Source organism: Danio rerio, chromosome 14, assembly GCF_052040795.2.
Source record: "Danio rerio strain M-AB ecotype USA chromosome 14, GRCz13ab, whole genome shotgun sequence".
Lineage (NCBI taxonomy): Eukaryota > Metazoa > Chordata > Actinopteri > Cypriniformes > Danionidae > Danio > Danio rerio.
The window spans coordinates 36,160,101-36,179,515 of NC_141034.1; the positions used below are offsets into that span (position 1 = coordinate 36,160,101).

The window sequence follows — 19,415 nt, forward strand, 5'->3', positions numbered from 1 at the left end:
ATGTGTGCCTGCTCGCAAGGTGGCGCTGACAACATCAATGCATTTTTTGGCCTTCCCACTATAAATGCTATCTTCAACTTCCCTTGCCTGAAGTATGCATCTTGCAATTTTCCCCATTTTGCTTTATCCTCATTCACTGCACGATATATAACGGTATATTAAAAAACAAATGTGTATCACAACAGATATGCAAATGATCTAGCCTGCCTTAAACTGAAATATATTTTCTCTGCATTTCCTTGCTACATGACTTCTTTTGTTGATGTTTTTAGCTCTGCTGTGAGCTTTATTGGAAAGATCTTAGTCACCAAAAATAACAAACACTTAGCATATATTCTTTTCCACACACTGTTCTTCTACATTGCTTTTCACAACCGCTTCCTGTGCTTACTACGTGCTCTATGCTAACTACATAAAACTTGTCCTTTTGTGCAACTGCAGCAGTTTCAGGCACATTATGTTAAAGGTACATTAGGTGATTAGCCTAAATGCTAATCAGTTAGCATAATATGTTTGAAACACAATCCTTCTTCTGCCGCACAAACCCATGCCTCCTGAATTCAGGAACGTGCACATTAAAGATCACAGAGACACACGCGATCATATATACTTTATAATACTACTATTCTGGATGAACAAATGTAGTGTATATATATATATATATATAATAAATAAATATATAATAAATAAATAAATAATATATATATATATATATATATATATATATATATATATATATAGAGCACTTTTTTCAGTTCAGTACATCGCAAGCAAAACATGTCATAATGTGCAATATTTCATGCAGGCAAGGATCGCTGGTCTTACTCTCTTATGCGCGAAAATCTGTATTATCGATGCTGTAAAAGGCCTTATAGAATTGAAAATAGTCTCATCAATCGTTTGCCAGAAGATTTCAGTGGCTGAACAACACTTCTGTTCATATAACCTATTCGTGTGTGGTGGATCTGCATGAACAGAGGTGCAGAGTTTTACAGTTCGGACTACTTATCAGAATTATGCCATTTATCAGCCTGATAATATTTAATTGGATAAAGTTTTTTTACCCAGCCTTACCCAGAATATAAAAATACATATAAATACCTTTAGATAATTTACCTTAATCATTACTATTGGAATGTGAAGAGACTTTCATCCAGCACAACAAAAAATGTTTTTGAAGACAATCACCAACTGCACCTTTAAGCTCAAATCTAACTGATATGTTTTATCTCAGGACTACTGAGAAAAAATGACACACTGGTTGAAAACCTCACTTTTTCTTGCTGCGATTTATCGCACCTAGTGTAAATAGCTCCATAGGGATCTATTGTTATGATCCAAGAGCATCATTTCATCCTACATTTGTGCCATTTTATCACATTGAATGCGAAAGAACCTTTAACCCACCAGTCCCGGTGGTATTGTCAGATATTACAAAAAGGTGCACAGCCAAATATCTCTCAATGAGTATGTAATGTATGGAATTGTGCAAGAGGGACATCTTCCATCACTCAAGCCAAAGGCTTTTCTGTCGGGACCAGGAGAAGACTGACAGGTCTATTTACCCCTTTCCAGTCAATCAAGCAGCCTCCTTAATGTCTGCAGGCCTGTTGGCTTCAGATTTGGGTTGCAACAGAAATCTTTTGTGATGATGAAATCACAGGGCTTCCTGTCCGTTCTCAAGTCTGAAGAAACCGAGGGCCTTTGTGGTACTGTGGAAAGAAGCCTGCTGTGTTCGAATGGATTTGATGAATATGTTTTTGTTGCAATGATAGTCTTATGATGTGTTCTGCTCCTATGGTTGGAGGTGCTATACTCTATATGTTAAATCAATTCCCAGAAAAAAAGACATTTCCAAAACAATATATATGTGGCACCTGAAACCGTGTCTTTAAAGTGATGGACACTTTCAGGTTCAGCAGAAATATTAGTTTGGTGCTGTTTGCAGAAGGTAATATTTGTAAGTGGATTGGTCCATCTCTGGTGCTTATTGGGGCTTTGGATAAAAAGTGCCAAACTAGTTTGGGGGTATCTGTGAAAAGGTTCCCCTTAATCCATTTTATTTGCTCTGCTACCTCAAAACCATTTGTCCACACAGCCCAATGTCCCCCGCTGGCCCTTTCCTCCCGCTTCTTCCAAGGATTGAAAGTAGAGGTGCAAGACACAGTCTGTTAAAAAAAAGCCATCTGGCCAGAGGAAGAGGTTGAGGTGGGGGGGTTTCTGAGGGTGGAGGGAGTCATGCTGGGCAATCAAAATGACAGACAGCAGTGAAAAGTGTTTTGTGGGCTCCCACATATATGTGAAGTAGGCTGACTTGTGAGCTTTCACAGCTCCCTTTGGTCTTCAGGTAAACACCGACTTAGCCACGGCGTATCTCTTTCTGTCATGCACCGCCCCATCTCGTGCATTGGAACAATTGCACGAGCGTTTTGCATAATCAGTACAACTGAAACTAGGCGATGCGATTGTTTCCTCCAGAATCGGGGATGCCCAAATTCGGCACAATCAAAGCCTTCGCTTTCTCCAAATATTATAATCTCTTGTTCGTATGCATTCATTTTTACCATCCCCCATTGTGGCCCCTTTCTCCCCCTTCCCAAAAAAACCTCTAAATGTGTGGAGGCTTCATTTTTCACTCTCCCCAAGCGGCTCTGTTGTCAGAGAGGAACCCTTAGGAAGTCTTTATTTCTGCCAGGCAGGGCCTCTCGCGTTCCTCCGGCTTCTCCGGCCGTTCTCATGGCTGTCCCCCCACCTGCTGGGACCCTGATCCCAGGCCGAGCAGCGCTTCAGCAGGGGACAATTACTATCCCGCTCTGCCTTTGATCATCTGACCACATGGAAGCACAACAGCTGACCACATGTTTCAACAGACAAGGAGGAGGAGAGGGGAGAAGAAAAGGGCGAAGAAAGACGAGAAGAGGGAAAAGCATTTGCCTTTCATTCTCCCTTGCACACTAGAAAAAAGGCCCATTCCAGGAGCGGCGCTTGTAGTGCTTGTATAATTCTCATGATCTTTGGTGTGCGGTAAACGCCTGGGCTTTTTATTGTCATGATTATGTCTTTGGATCGGAGGAGAGGGCTTATTACAGACATGGGGTAGCCGCATGTAAAGTTTCTTTTTGAATTTGCCTCGTCTCATTTGCTGAAGCTAGTGTGGAGTGCTAGAGAAGTAATTTGAGGCTGAGCTTGTAAAAGTGAGTGCTAATTCTTCTGTCATTGTCAGCCAAATTGTCTCGGAGCCAGCTGGGCCTCTGCATAAATGCTTACTGTGGTCAATATTGAAAGCACTTCCACACAAAGTCAAAGCCACAGCTAGAGCGCTCTCTGTCTACTAATGTACTTGGCTGTCCAATTGTAGCATGTGAAAGGCAGGAACCTGTATGAATGAAAATTGTCATTTTAGGTGTATGTAGAAATTTAGGTAAGCAACAAAAGAGTGTACATAATAAAGAAAAGGAGAGAGATTTTATTTATTTATTTTTTTAAAATTGAAAGCTGACAGCCTTCTTAAAAATGCACACTATTTGTTCCACAAGTTTACACTAAGGAACATAAAAATTCTTATAAATTTACTGTTCACTGAAAGGTTCTTTTTTGGAACCCATTATTTTGGCTCTATATCATACCTGTCAACATTGGGCTGTGAAAATAAGGGATATGTCCACTATAATAAGGCGTACCCCCCTAAAAACAATCCCCAAATTACTCCATATGTTCTTCTGGAGCTGATTCATTGTAAAATAACAGTTAAACGATCAGTAATATGTTTTATTAATATTATTATTATTTGCAAACATAAATAAATTAGCAAACAGTTGTTTAGCTTATTAAAATAAATAGCTATTATAAAGAAATAGAATCAAGTTGTCAAATCTCATAATTTTTTTCTTCACAGTATAACTTGCACTTTCTGATTAAACTGTAATGAATAAATCTCTTATTTATTTGGATTTTTTTTGTTCGATTACATTAAATAACTGAGGTGTCACTTTAAAAATACACAGATCTACATTATAATGAAAGCTTTTGATTGCTTCCCTAACTTTTTATGCTTATTTAAGACAAAATTAGTTGTTAGTTTTAAACACAAAATTAGTTGAGTTTAAAAAAAAACACAAGGATCGACATCTTTACTTTTGCACCGCTTCTAATCGCGTGTACAAAATCCGTTTGAGAAACAGCATCTATTTATCAGTATGGAACGTGTCAGCTGACAGTCACGCACCACTATATGACTGTTTTGAGGATTGCATAGGAGAGGCGACTGCACCTGTAATGAAAAGGAAAGGGAATCACACCATTTTCATATTTATTTTAAAGTGTTTACATTCCTAAATAAAACGAAAGCATAGAAACAGACTCAGAAATAAGCGCCAGGGGCATCCCCTGGTGGTTCGCCTGTATGGGTTGCGTATAGCGAGGATAGTCTCTTTAATTTTTATTACCAGCCTTCAGAGAAAGACCTTTACAGCATGATAGCGGGATAGAACTGTAAAATACGGGAGAATCCCAGGAAAAACGGGAGGATTGACATGTATGCGCTATATAGCCTCATAGTACACTGTAAAAAATGCTGAGTTCCACACAATTAATTTGTGTTTTAAAAATTTAAGTAGATTGAATATAACACTATTGTTACAAAAAAAACCTTAAGAAATGTGTCATTTCAGCTGATTATAAATAAGTAGTTTGAACAAACAGCAAACGTCGTGTTTTTATACTTTAAATGACATAAGCCCCTTTCACACGTACAGACTGTATGTGTGAACAGGTCTATATGTGTGAACAGGCCCTTTTGAAAATACCAGTAAATTTGTACCGGCTATTTTCTGGAAAGAGAAGTTGTAAAATAACTGTTAATTTGCCGGAATGCTGCTCTATGTGAACGCAGAAGGAAGATTGCTGGAAAGAGCGTGTTCTCGTCTCGAATGTATTGATGTAAGACGTCTACTTTAGCCTTTAAGAACATTCAGACTCATTCACGTCCATGCTGTTTATGAAGATAAAAGCCTTTAAATTTTTTTGAGACACATTTAGCTGCTAGATGTTGGTCAGGTAACGTTTCTATGTTCCTTCTTAATGTCAATTGTGTAAATAGTTATCGTTTAGATGCTTATGATAAACCGCATGTTGCATACCTTCAAGCTCCACTTCCTTTAGTTGTGTGATGTGTCGCGCTTGCACATGAAGCAGCCGGTGAGCGCCAGCACACACACATATGTACATCTCAACATGCGAAAGTGCTTCTCTAAATATTTTAATCGAATTTGTTCTCAATACTTATTCATCCACAAAGATTGTAATGCATCAGTCATTTCTGGTTAATGATGACAGAATTTACTTGTATTTTGGAATGGATGTGTGAATGGTCTTTTCCGGAAAAATTCTGTTACGTCCTTGTCTGTATGAACAGCTCTTTTTGAATTTACTGGTGAGGTCGTTTTAGAAATTTTTTGGATATTTACCGGTATCACTGTGTGAAAGGGACTATATATAAAGTGTTGTTAATTAATATTAATTATTGCATTTAAATTTACTGTGGTACATTTAACACAGTGAGTAGAGAAGGTAATGTTGACATATAAAAAATGAATTAACTTTCAATTCAACACAACCATTACCTACTAATTTAATAAAAGTAAAGTAAAAAGTAAAAACAAAGTAAATCTACACACATTAATCTTTATATTTTAGGGTAAAATTATTTTTTAAACTTCTAGGCATTTATTAATTGATGATTATAATTTTTTGAGCACACCACATTACATGCAACATACTATATCCTGAACTAACCTTGCAGTGTCATGAGAAGGTCAAAATATTTGACATTTTAATAGACTCGTTGACCTTCAAACTGAGTCACGAAGGGTCTGCATGCGCCTTCTTTATGAACTCCTGCTTTTTCAGGATAATTTTTTCAGTATGTTAGCCTAATCACAGTTCACTGCAGAAAAAGCAGTCATTGAGTTACACTTTACCTTTCATTAAACCAAATTAAAACATCAAGTAGAATTTTCTACCATTTTATAAAATCTTGACTTGTTGATAATTATTTTTGCGCACATTAATTTTTCTGACAACGATTTTCAATTAGTTCTGTACCTTTTTTTCTTGTAAAAATAATATTAGAAATCCTACAAACATCTTAAAGTTTTTTTTTTTAAAACATTGCAGAACTGCTTCCTGAAAGAGCGTGTGAGCTCAGCACATTTCCTCTGAGTATAAAGTGTGGTTGCATGTGGTATGTGTGTTATTTGTCGCAGCATGTATTCGTGTTTTATTTGTTTGTGGATGTTTGTGTGCACATCCAGTAACTGAAGAAAAGTTTGTATGCCCACTGAAGCAGACCTGAGAGGTGCTGGGATGTGTTTGGGAGGCCGGGGGTGAGGCAGTCAGGCCTGGGAGAGCTGTTTGTTTGGCCTGTTTGCTAGGGATGGCCTCCTTGAGTGTCCCTATTGTGCAGCAGATCACTTTACCACATTAAGGGCGCATGAAAAGAAGCTCTTCACTGGCACTTGGGCCCTGGCTGGAATAACAGGCAGTGTTTTGACTGGCTGCCACCTTCTATTCTGACCGCTCTGCCGCCCAGCAGACGGATCCTGTCGCAGAAAAGCCTGCGAGGAGAAATGCAGACAAGACTCTTACTCAGCAAACAAACTGCTTTGTTAGCTTGTGGGTATCAAAAGCTTGCTCTTTTTTTAAATGTATTCAGTGTTAATTGTTGAAAAAATATTTTATTATATAAAAAAGGAGTATTGGTCACACTTTACACTGTAAACATCACTCGTTGACCTATTTTTTTTTCAAAGTAAGTTTACAAGTAAGTTTAAATTACATGACATTACAGGGTGTCCACAGAGTCTTAAAAAAGTATTAAAAGTTGAAAATTAAGGCCCTTAAAAGGTATTGAAAAATCTTAATCGCATTTTTACGAGATCTTAATTTTAGCGTTTAGCATTGTCCAAAGTGTTTGACTCCAAAAAAGCATAAGGATATTTATTTTCCTCTTAATATTAACAACAGCGTGCTCGATCCATGTGATTAGTTTGGGCTGGGGTGCGTCTGGGTGATGTCACGTAATTTGCGACGTTCTCCACAGTGAAATCATAGAGCGAAACAGACGACAAAATGGGAAAATGTAAGTTTGCTTACTCCTGGTTGGAGAAAGACGAAGTAAAACAGTGGCTTAAACCTGTCGCTGAAAACAACCACGTAATTTTTTTCTTCAAGCTTTGTTTCTTAGCTTATCTAAGTTCTGTTGCATGGTTGTACTCCATTGATTTATTTAACTTCAACTGTTTATTAACAACTTTTTTATTAAGTTAAAGGTTTGACACTGATTTGAACTTGAAGTGGCGATGAGATCTTAAAAACTTCTGCGAAGGTCTTTAAAAAGTCTTAAAAGGTATTGAAATTAATTGGATTCCAGCACATACCCTTGCATTAAATTGACTTAGAGTGGCTTGTATGACCTGCATGAAGTTTGAGTTATTATAAAAACCAATTTTCACTTTTAACTAACTACTAACTAGATTAAACATCTCATGTGCTCATTTGCAAGTCAAGTTTGTGGCATGAGGTAGATTTGAGGTCAGAAAAAAAGCATTAATGTACATATTTTAAGTACTAATTAATAGCCAATATGTTAGTAATATGAATTCTAATGAGCAGCTAGTTAAAAATGAGAATTGGTCCCCAAACCAGTGTGTTTTTCTTTAAATTGACCTTTTAATTAGTTCTTTAATTTTCATAAATATAACGAAAACATTCCGGACACCTGCATAAGATGCAATGAGTTTAAAGGTACATTATATCATTGCATATGTAGGAAAATAGAGATGTTTGGAAAGAAATGAAAAGGATGATAGAGAAGTTACTTTGTTAATGGACCCTTTTCACAAGCCTGTTATGACACATTTAACAGTCATCAGCATCTTAAATTCTTGAAAGTTTTTAATATTTAGATTTTTTAAATAATCTATTTACATTTATATGCATTTAGGTATGCATTGTATCATCTTTGCTTCAAATGACAAAAAATGAATTACGTTATTCTCTCTGGCTGCCATCATCAGTCTCACACAATTTTAAAATTCTTTTTCTATAATATATATAAAAACAATTTTAAATAATAAAAAATGTAAAAAATGATTTGTTGTATTTTTTCATTTTATTGCGCTCTAGGTTTTCCCAACCTTGACGACTTTCACTACTAAGAAACCCGGAAATGTGAAAGGATGTATATTCCACTGTCAGCTCTGATTTTTAAATTTCATTAATAGCCTAAGGAAATCAAAATCAAAATACTGAATGCATATTTATAAATATATTTATTCTTCAATCTAAACTTATTTCTTTAAATTGGAAAATGCAATGGAAATATAAAAATGGAAAAGATAACACATATTAAGAGATAAATACGATCTTTGAGGGAGTTTGGGGACCTTTTAATTTTAAAATGTTTTTTTTTAATGTTGTGGTGTTGGAAATGTGTTGATTGATTGAATAAGGGGCAACACGGTGGCGCAATGGATATTTGCCTCACAGCAAGTAGGTTGCTGGTTCGAGCCTCGGCTGGGTCAGTTGGTGTTTCTGTGTGGAGTTTGCATGTTCTCTTCTTGTTCTAGTGGGTTTCCTTCGGGTGCTCCGGTTTCCCCCACATTCCAAAGACATGTGGTATAGGTGAATTGGGTAGGCTAAATAATCCGTAATGTATGAGTGTAAATGAGTGTATGAGTGTACATGAGTGTGAGTGGATGTTTCCCAGTAATGGGTTGCGGCTGGAAGGGCATCCACTGGGTAAAAACATATGCTGGATAAGTTGGCGGTTCATTCCACTGTGGCGGACCCGGATTAATAATGGGATGAAGTTAAGAGGAAAAAAAATGAATGATTGAATAAGAAGAAAGATCATACAAATTGATGTTGAATACTAAGAAGTTTTTGGTTTGTTTTGTTGTTGATTTAAGTATGTATTATCTTATGTATTATCTTAAGTACGTAAGGTAAAATCCAATAAAGATATTAAAAAAAAACACTTTATTTTGGGACCAATTTTATCATGATCTAATTTTATGACTTTCCTGAACAAATGTGTAGTTTGTAACAGTAAAGTGATTGAGTTTAGATATGAGGTAGGATTAAGTAATCTGAAATGAAGTCATGCCGACTTAATACAGGATTAATATGCACTTTTTAATACTAATAAACAGCCAATATGCCATAAACTTGACATCTACTTGTGTGAAAACCAAAGTGTTACCCTTTTATTTTTAAAATGATGAAGAGTTTCTGTTTCCTGGACCGTCATGTTTTTGACCAAACATCATTACGTGTCTCACTCACCCCCTTACAGGCCCTTTGTGCATTTTTACCTAGTTCATAATCATTTTATCCGGCAGTTAAAAATAATTAACAAGTCATGCTCTTTTGTCGTCCACCATTATGAGTCCTCCGTCTAGCAATGAAAGGCTTTGCCATAAGCACGGTCACATAATAGTGTCAAAATCTATTTTAAAGTGCAGTAATTCAAGGGTTTACAAGGCTCCATAAAACCCCAACATGCCCCAGTAATGAGAAGCATGAATGGAAACTTGGAGAGTTTCTGCGTGGCCCCAGTAAAGGCGGGAGACCAAATGCAGGACACAAGGCACAAAGCACAGAGGCTGTAACAAAGAAAAGCAGGATAGACGGAGCTCTTGCTGGGTGAACACAAGCACACATGTTGCAGATCTTGCACTGAACTTGTTCATTTACACTGATGTGATTTTTTTTTGTCAAGTTCTTTGGAAATTTTGTTTTAATTAGAATTTTTTTCCAGTCTTTTAAAAAAAGAAAAATGTCTGTTTCACACATTTTTTTCAATACTAAAACACATACAAAGTGTTTATGCATTACATGACCACACCCCAAACCATGTGACAGGAAGACTAATTAAACAGCCCTCCCTCACCAGACTGCATATTTTAAACTAATGTTGTCCGATAACCTGTTTATTTTTTTTTATGTGTCCTTACCAAATCTCTTTTTACACTTTTGCATTGTTGAATATAATATCAAATGAAAGAAAATTATTTTCTTTAAATAAAATTAGAAATGAGAAATAAAATTAAATAATATCAAACTAAATTAAATGAAAATCAATATTATCAAATTAAATAAAAAAAATATTAAATAAATTGTATAAAATATCAAATAAATTTAAATAAAAAATAAAATAGCAAATAAAATACAAAAATGAAATAAAATACAGTAAAATAGAATAAAATACCATTTGGGTGGGAAATCATTACTTAATTGGTCAAACAATTGATTTACATTTTATGAAAATAAATACATTTTATAGAATACAGAAAACATTTAAAAATTCAATCTCTACAAACCTAAATTTTACCTGTTAAATGTAAATGTAAATTTTACTGTTAAATGTATGGGGTTCAGCAAGTATTTCTTTTCTAAAAGAAATTAATTCTTTTACACAGCAAGGATCCATTAAATCGATCAAAGATGTTTATTATGTTACAAAAGATTTTACATAAATGCTTTTATTTTCTAAGAATGAAAGTTCCTTTGGCTTCCATAAATACATTAAGCTAAAGTTTTGAACATTCATAATAATAATAACAACAACAGTGGCGACACTGAGGCTCAGTGATTAGCCTTACAGCAAGAAGGTCAGTTGGCATTTCTGTGTGGAGTTTGCATGTTCTTCCCATGTTCACGTAGGTTTCCTCCAAGTGCTCCGGTTTCCCCCACAGTCCAAAGACATGCGCTATAGGTGAATTGAATAAGCTAAAGTGTCCGTAGTGCATGTGTGTAACTAAGGGTGTAGGAATGTTTCTCAATACTGGGTTGCAGATGGAAAGGCAATCGCTGAGTAAAACATATGCTGGATAAGTTGGTGGTTGAATGAATAACAATAATAATGGTAACAAACATTAATAATAATAAGTGTCTGCCTGGAGGACCAGACCATCATATTGTAATGATTTTTGATGTAGCTTGTGAAGGTGAAGGCTTGTATATTTATTTAGCTTTTGCAATCACGGGAATATTTTGTATTTAAAAAATTAAATGGAAAAGTTATTTTGATACAATTTTTACAATAGAACATTTTCGCATTTCTCAGTAGCGGAAGTGGTCATAGTTGAGTAAACTAAGAGCGCAGTGAATGGGGGAGTACAACAAATCTTTTTTTTTACATACCACATAGACGCAGCATTACAAACACCTCGCATAAGCGATAATTCATTTATTGTATTTTAATAGTATTGTAATTTTATAATGCATTTATAAATGCAATTAAATGTTTATGCATTTTTTAAAAAATGTAAATATTAAAACACTTTTAAGGATTTAAGATTAAGTCTTGTGAAATGGTTTAAATATTGCTGTTTTTTTAATACTTTTAATAAGGTAGCTTGGTGAGCATAGGCAAGGTAGAATTTATTTATTTATTTTATATATATATATATATATATATATATATATATATATATATATATATATATATATATATATATATATATATATATATATATTTATTTATTTAAAAAAATAAATTATTCACACTTTTCCACCTCATAACTTTTAGTTTCTCTTTAGGATTTAGCAAGGATTTAGAAAGGGGTGAATGCAACCGCACCGAACATTACAGTCGTATTTCAGACTCCTTGCTGAGTTTACACTTGCTAGAAATCTCATAACTCCACATGTGGTCGGGGCAGGGTTAAAACAAAAACTGTGATACCGCGTAAAGTTCAGATTGTACACACCTCTCTACTGTTCCCAGGACCCGTACATGAGCAGGTCAAATGCAAATGTGTGAACAGTTACGCTCCGTGTGCTCTCATGAAACACACTTTGTCTGTGGCAGAGATTCAAACAAATCTATTAGGTGCTTTCAGAGTTTAAGCACACGGTGGTGCTCTCTTTAAAAATAAATGGAGGTGTCATGATCTATGAGTGCTGAGACGAGCTAGACCTGCACTTCAGCTCTTGTCTACTGGATGACCCCCAAAATGTCTCCAGAGACGCGTGCCTTGAGACATAAATATGTGTGTGAAGTGTGGATGCTGCACTTTCTCTCTTTCTGCTCTATTGTGGTGTTGCTGTACAGTACAAAGAGGATTTTTAAATCCAGACAATTCAGATTATAATTCCACTATTCAATCTAATAAGTGGTGTACTGTAAAAAGAAATATCTGTGAAATAACAGTTTCTGTATGTTTTGATTCTCAAGTGTTTTCTGTATATTTATGGATATATGTTGCATTATATTACCTTGATGACTTTAAATGTTGAAAATCAAGTCTACAGTTTAACAAAGTGACTTTTATTGACATTTTAGTAGTTTGAAATTGTGTAAGAAATAACATATAGAGGTATACACTCACTGGTCAATTTATTAGGTACACCTGTTCAACTGCTTTTTAACACAAATTTCTAATTAGCCAATCTCATGGCATAGACTCAATGCATTTAGACATGTAGACATGGTCAAGACGATCTGTTGCAGTTCAAATCGAGCATCAGAATGGGGAAGAAAGGTGATTTAAGTGACTTTGAACATGGCATGATTGTTGGTGTCAGACAGGCTGGTCTGAGTATTTCAGAAACTGCTGATCTACTGATATTTTCGTGCACAACCATCTCTAGGGTTTATCAGAAAATGTTCCGAAAAAAGGAAAATATTCAGTGAGCGGCATTTTTGTGGGAGCAAATGCCTTGTTGATGCAAAGTGTCAAAGAAGAATGGCTAGACTGATTTGAGTTGATAAAAACACATTAGTATCTCAAATAACCACTTGTTACAACCGAGGTATGCAGAAGAGCATCTCTGAATGCACAACCTTGAGGTGGATGGGCTACATAAGCAGAAGACTACACCGAGTGCCACTCCTGTCAGCTAGGAACAGGAAACTGAGGCTACAATTTGCATAGACTCACCAAAATTGGACAGTAGATGATTGGAAAAACGTTGCCTGGTCTGATGAGTCTCGATTTCTGCTGGGACATTTGAATGGTAGGGTCAGAATTTGTGAACAGAATTCAGAATTTGAACAACTACGTAATGCTATCATGTCAATGTGGACCAAAATTTCTGAGAAATATTTCCAGTACCCTGTTGAATCTATGCCACCAAGAATTAAGGCAGTTCTGAAGGCAAAAGAGGGTCCAACCCGGTACTACTAAGGTGTACCTAATAAAGTGGCCAGTTAGTGTAAGTATGTAAAGTAACAGAAAATGTACTGGCCATTTATTGCAAGGTCTTTGTAGCGAAATATATACAACACAAACCCAGACAATATATCACTTTAAACTATTAAAATGTTAATGAAAGTCTCTTTTTCAAACTTTTCAAGGTTAAAAATTGTTAGAAGAGAGATCAAGGTCTCCTAATGCAATTCAAAAGTACAAATAAATGGAGAAAAAAAATAAACATTGAAAAAATGTGTAAAACTGCTAATTTACGGATATTGTTTACAGTGTAGGTATGGCGTGTGTTTCATTCATAGCCTGAAATCCATTGTAATTCTCCAGAGAGCAGTCAGTTTCAAAATGTTATTACAGGAACATATAATGTTATTATTGAAGGTCATAAATATTTCACTTTCAGTGCATCTTGGCAGCCATTCTTGCGTTTTTGGCTGTTTGACTTGTACCGCTATGTTTCTAATGGCTAGATTCACTAAAACACTGGTCCAGAATGGATTCATTTAAAATAAGTGTTTTCATGTGATTTCATGTTATACATCTTACCTGAAACCGATTGTTATGTGGCAAGTCAGTTTGGCCTATAATACAAAACAGAGATGTCAGAAATACTAATTACTTAATTTTTATTTACCTCTTTTATTTTGTAGCAAAGCAAATTGAGCTGTAAAAAATGTCAAGTTTCGAGTTGGCAGTATTTGTGGAAGTACGTACTGATTTAGTAGGTACTACTTTTAATATTATTACAAAAGTTGACTCAACTTAAAATTTTAAGGCAATAAACTTCAGCATATTTTTGAGTTTACTCAACTTTAATTGAGTCAAGTGCAGTAATTGGGTTAAAAGTTGAGTTAACTCAAATGTCTTGAATTTTGTTGCCTTAATTTTAAGTTGAGTCAACTTTTTTTACAGTGTATTACAAATACAAAATAATTAACAAAGATCAAGCACACGATATCATTTCCAAAAAAAAAAAAAGAATTAAAAATGGCCCCATAGAATTTCAACAGCTGTTAGTTAAGATATTGTTTACTATAAAAAAGTAGCTATTAATATAAACAAACAAATAATAAATAACTAACTAAATAAATGATGTGATCAGGGGTGTTGCTAGACATAAAGTTGTGCTGGGACAACGACTTTGATTACTTTTTTAAGTTCTTCCTCCCTTACCCATCTTTTCATTCTGCTTTACATGATAAAATATGCGTATTCATTCAATCATTTTCTTTTCAGCTTAGTCCCTTTATTAATTAACCTTAATCAACTTATCCAGCACATGTTTTACGCAGCAGATGCCCTTCCAGCCGCAACTCATCACTGGGAAACCTATGCACACTCATTCGCACACATACATACACTATATAGACAATTTAGCCTACCCAATTCACCTGTACTGCACGTCTTTGGACTGTGGGGGAAACCGGAGCACCCGGAAGAAACCCACGCAAACACAGGGAGCCACTGAGATACTGTGCCTCCCCTTATTTTGGGATTGCCAGTCTAACACACATTAATACACTGACATGTAAAGTAAATTCTATGAAGTATAGCAGATTTTAGCAGTGCTCCTGATGTGATATACCAATAGATGGCTGTGATCCACTACTAATCTTGTAAGGTGTCACTTTACTTTACTGCTTAAGACCATTGCAGGTTCATTAAATAAAATGTAACTGTTGTCACTCAACTACTTCCTAGAAAAAAGTATCAAGCTATTGGAAAGGCTACATTGTATCATTAGTAACTGAGTTGCAGTCAAGCTACTTAAAAATGTAGCTATTTGTAGCTATCTACAACACTGCTTGCACTCTTTGGGCCCTATTATTCACCCAGCGCAATAAGGCACGTTTTGTTGCTATTTTCAGACCAATGCAACCCTAACTTTTATGTTTTGTGTGGCGTTGTTTAAATAGCAAATCCAGTTGCACCACTTTGTGGACTCATGGGTGTTCTGGTCTAAAATGGAGCTGTGGGAAAGGCACATTGTTGGCACGTTGCTAATTTGAGGAACTGAAATGGACTGCTCCAATGACCAACTAAAAGCTGGTCTAAAGTTCAGCAGTGCGATAGTTATACGCCTAGGTGGGTCCAAACGTTTACACATTTCTTAATACATACAGCATGTACAGCAATACACAAGTATTTTTTACATATGAAACAAATTAAAGGATTAAAATGTTACAAAATATATTATTTTATACATAAATATAAAAACACTACCTTCATGTCTCATCTTAGGGGGCTTTTTCACTTCATTGATGACAATTTGCATTTGTATAATGATATTTTTATTAGTAGTATTATTTATTATATGCATATTTATATTTGTTTTAATAAAAACTATTTTTTAGATTTGTCCACTGTCAGGTTTTGGAGACAAATGCGCCACCATATGGGGCATAAGAATAAGATGCGTGTTTAAATATAACTTTTTTGACCATACTTCGTCATTATTGTTCATTTATATGTTTGCTGGAAATTAGAACTGAATTTAGAAATAGTTTTAAAACAAATCTTTGTGCATAATATGAATTTAAATATGTAGACTAATGGACTAATTTCTTCAGTGGAGTGCGTACAGCACCGTTTCCTTATTCCATGAAAATAAAGAAGTAAAGTAAAGAGTAAAACTTAAATAAAGATGAAGTAAAGAGGCCGAATAAAGGAGGCTTGTTCTTTATCCTCATGCTGCAGATGGTTTGTTTAACTGTTTTCTCGCTAGTGAAACATAGTTTTTCTACTTACAAAATAAACTGTGTTAATAGCAAATGTGCCATGGCGTGATACAACTGACCGCTGTTAATGGGAGATGAGACTCTGATTGTTTTAATGCACATTATGCTCAAAACACACCTATAACTCATTAAGAGAATAAGCACAACCCTGTTAAACCATGCGCCAGGGCACAGAGCATCCTTAAATAGCAAAAGTGGATTCGAACATGCCCTTAATGTTTTTGTGACATGCGCTGTAGACTTTGTGCCTAGATCGTTTAAATAAAGCCATATATCTTTCATTCTTTAATTTTCTTTTCAGCTTAGTCTCTTTAATAATCTGGGGTCGCCACAGCAGAATGAACTGCCAACTTATCCAGCATGTTTTTATGCGGCGGATGCCCTTCCAGCCACAACCCATCTCTGGGAAACATCCACACACACTCACTTATTTATACACACACTCATACACTATGGACAATTTAGCCTACCAAATTCACCTGTACCACATGTCTTTGGACTGTGGGGAAAACCAGAGCACCCAGAGGAAACCCACACGAATGCAGGGAGAACATACAAACTCCACACAGAAATGCCAACTAAGCCAAGCAGAGCCGAGGTTCGAACTAGTGACCCAGCGAACTTATTGCTGTGAGGCAACAGCACTACCAACTGCGACACTGCGTCGCCGCACCTTATAATAGGGGTTATATATTGCAAATTCTGACACACAGTACAATATGAAATTTTAGATGCAGCATATATTTTCTAAATCTTGTGACAACTACTTTTTGGGGTCATAAATATGCAGGTAAAGTTTTGACACTGAAATGTTGTGGAATGTTTTAACATTGAATTAACGTTTTGGTACAATTGCAATGTTCATTAATCCATTTACCAGCAATTTGTTAAATAAATTAGGCTCGTAAATGAAATGTGAAACTATCATTTGAACACAATGTAATAGAACTTTACCTTTAACAATAGGGTTATATAAAGATATATTGTTTGGTCAAAAGCACGATCGCCTCACAGCAAGAAGATCACTGGTTCGAGCCTTGGCTGGGTCAGCTGGCGTTTCTGTGTGGAGTTTGCATGTTCTCCCCATGTTCGTTTGGGTTTCTCTCGTGTTTATTTGGGTGCTTCGGTTTCCCCCACAAGTCCAAAGACATTCGGTACAGGTGAATTGGGTAAGAAAAAATTGTCCGTAGTGTATGTGTATGTATGTTTCCCAGTGATGGTTGAAGCTGGAATGGCATCCGCTGCATAAAACATATGCTGGGTAAGTTGGCAGTTCATTCCTCTGTGGCGACCCCAGATTGATAAAGGGACTAATCCGAAAAGAAATGGATTAATGAGAATAAATGTTTGGTCAAAAAAGAAAAGAAATTAGCAGTTAATTTACTGACTCTCAAGTCATTCAAGATGTGGGTGATTCTATTTATAACATATATCTGACATTTATTTAAATTATTAAACATTCAAACGCTTTGAATTAATTGTAAAAAGGTTGTAAATGACATTCAACTTTTTGCACAGACCATTTAGTTTCATATTAAGTTTTTGGAGAGGTATTAATTTAGTTTTGCCTGTGTATGCTTATTTTACCCGCTATTTTCCAACCCTGTTCCTGGAGGCACACCAACAACAATACATATTTTAGATGTCTCCATTATCTGAATCTTTATTTCAGGTTTTCTAATCTCTTCTAATGTTCTGAGGATTTGATTCTGATGTGTTTGAATAGGAAGAGGTTGAAAATATGTATGGTTGGTGTGCTTTCAGGAACAGGGTTGAGAAACACTGATTTAACTAGTAGCCAGTGACTTGCATTTTATGAATCATGAATGTCCACAGTTTCAGCTAAAAATAATCTTTATAAGTTCAACTCAAGAAAGAAGTCACCTACATCTTGTATGGCCTGAGGATAATTTTTCCTTTTCTTTCCCTTTTAAGAACAGCATGTATTTAACAGGTAAGGGTAAGTCGTCTTGACCCAGTTTTCTTCCTGAATCAGCAATTACAAAATGCTGTCTCTTCAACAGCCTTGTGATAGTTATAGCGCTTATTGTGTTTGTTCAGTTAATGCCTACTATGGGCAATAAATAATTTACTTTATGTACATGTGAGATTAGTAATTACGCAGCTGTCCTTTTCTCTTCTTCTGGTCCCAAGGTGGTCTCGATGGAGAGCGTGTCATTCCATATTTATGTAAAGCATGTCCAGTCACTCCAAACTTTCCACATGTTATATAGGAAGTAGGGTTGGGCATCTAAGCTATAATGCCGATCCGATACGCATCTCGATACAAAGAATACGATCCGATATATTAGCGATACATTTATGACATATTGCGATGCGACACGATACGATTCACACCCATATCACGATACGATGCGATAATTCAGCACTAACTAATTAAATCAAGTTTATGAGATTATGTAAAAGAGGATGCTGTGCCATTGAATGAGTTTGATTATTTATTAACCAAGCAAAACCAAGACTTTTTTACAACCTGGCTTTTCTCTCAGAGCCAGAGTGTCAGTTTACAGTAGAGGGCCATTTTAGAACATATAGCACATATTATTTAAGTATTTTCAAGATAAACAGAATGTATAAGTGCAATATATATTAATATATATATATATTTGCACTCTTTCAACATAAAGGTTGAGCATTGCACAACAAGAATTGTGATTTAACTTTTCAACTATGAAAACAAGTTTTACAAAGATATATTTTGCCACTGATTATTCAAAACTTAAGGTGGTGAACTAGCAGTGTTATGCTGCTTTGAAACATCACTGTCACTGTAAACAACAGGCTAATAAAAATATAACAAACCAGCAATCTTCTTGCTGTGAGGTGGTCAAACTACCCACTGTGCCACCGTGACACCCATTATTTTTATCATTATTATTATTAATATTATTATTATTATTATAATTAAATAAAAATTAACAGGAGGAGGTGTTTAAAACCGCCTAGTGCAGCAGTATAGAGAGGGCGGCGTCCGCAACACCCAGTTATATCCGCGCATAGGGTGGCAGAATAGAGGTCCGCGACACCCGCGCGTCCTCAGTTATATCCGCGCATAGGGTGGCAGAATAGAGGTCCGCGACACCCGCGCGTCCTCAGTTATATCCGCGCATAGGGTGGCAGAATAGAGGTCCGCGACACCCGCGCGTCCTCAGTTATATCCGCGCATAGGGTGGCAAAATAGAGGTCCGCGACACCCGCGCGTCCTCAGTAATATCCGCGCATAGGGTGGCAGAATAGAGGTCCGCGACACCCGCGCGTCCTCAGTTATATCCACGCATAGGGTGGCAGAATAGAGGTCCGCGACACCCGCGCGTCCTCAGTTATATCCGCGCATAAGGCGGCAGAATAGAGGTCCGCGACACGTCACTTCATTTTCATAACATAATTCGTTTTCACATTGGGGTTGAGGGCGGCGTGATCGTCCTCTGCCTAGAGCAGCAGT

The 19,415-nt window shown here is 36.0% G+C and overlaps 1 protein-coding gene across 40 annotated transcripts in view; it reads left to right on the top strand.

The window, feature by feature from the left end:
* Positions 1 to 19,415, top strand: part of zic6 (zic family member 6) — a 166,950-nt gene that overhangs the window by 92,167 nt on the left and 55,368 nt on the right. Inside the window, exons 3-4 of one of the 40 annotated variants that reach the window (XR_015506722.1) lie at positions 13,195 to 13,965; positions 14,046 to 14,134. The exons of the other annotated variants lie outside the window; for them this stretch is intronic. The gene's annotated coding sequence lies outside the window, so the exon portion shown is untranslated. Of the gene's footprint in view, positions 1 to 13,194; positions 13,966 to 14,045; positions 14,135 to 19,415 lie in introns of those variants that run through there. 40 annotated transcript variants of the gene reach the window in all.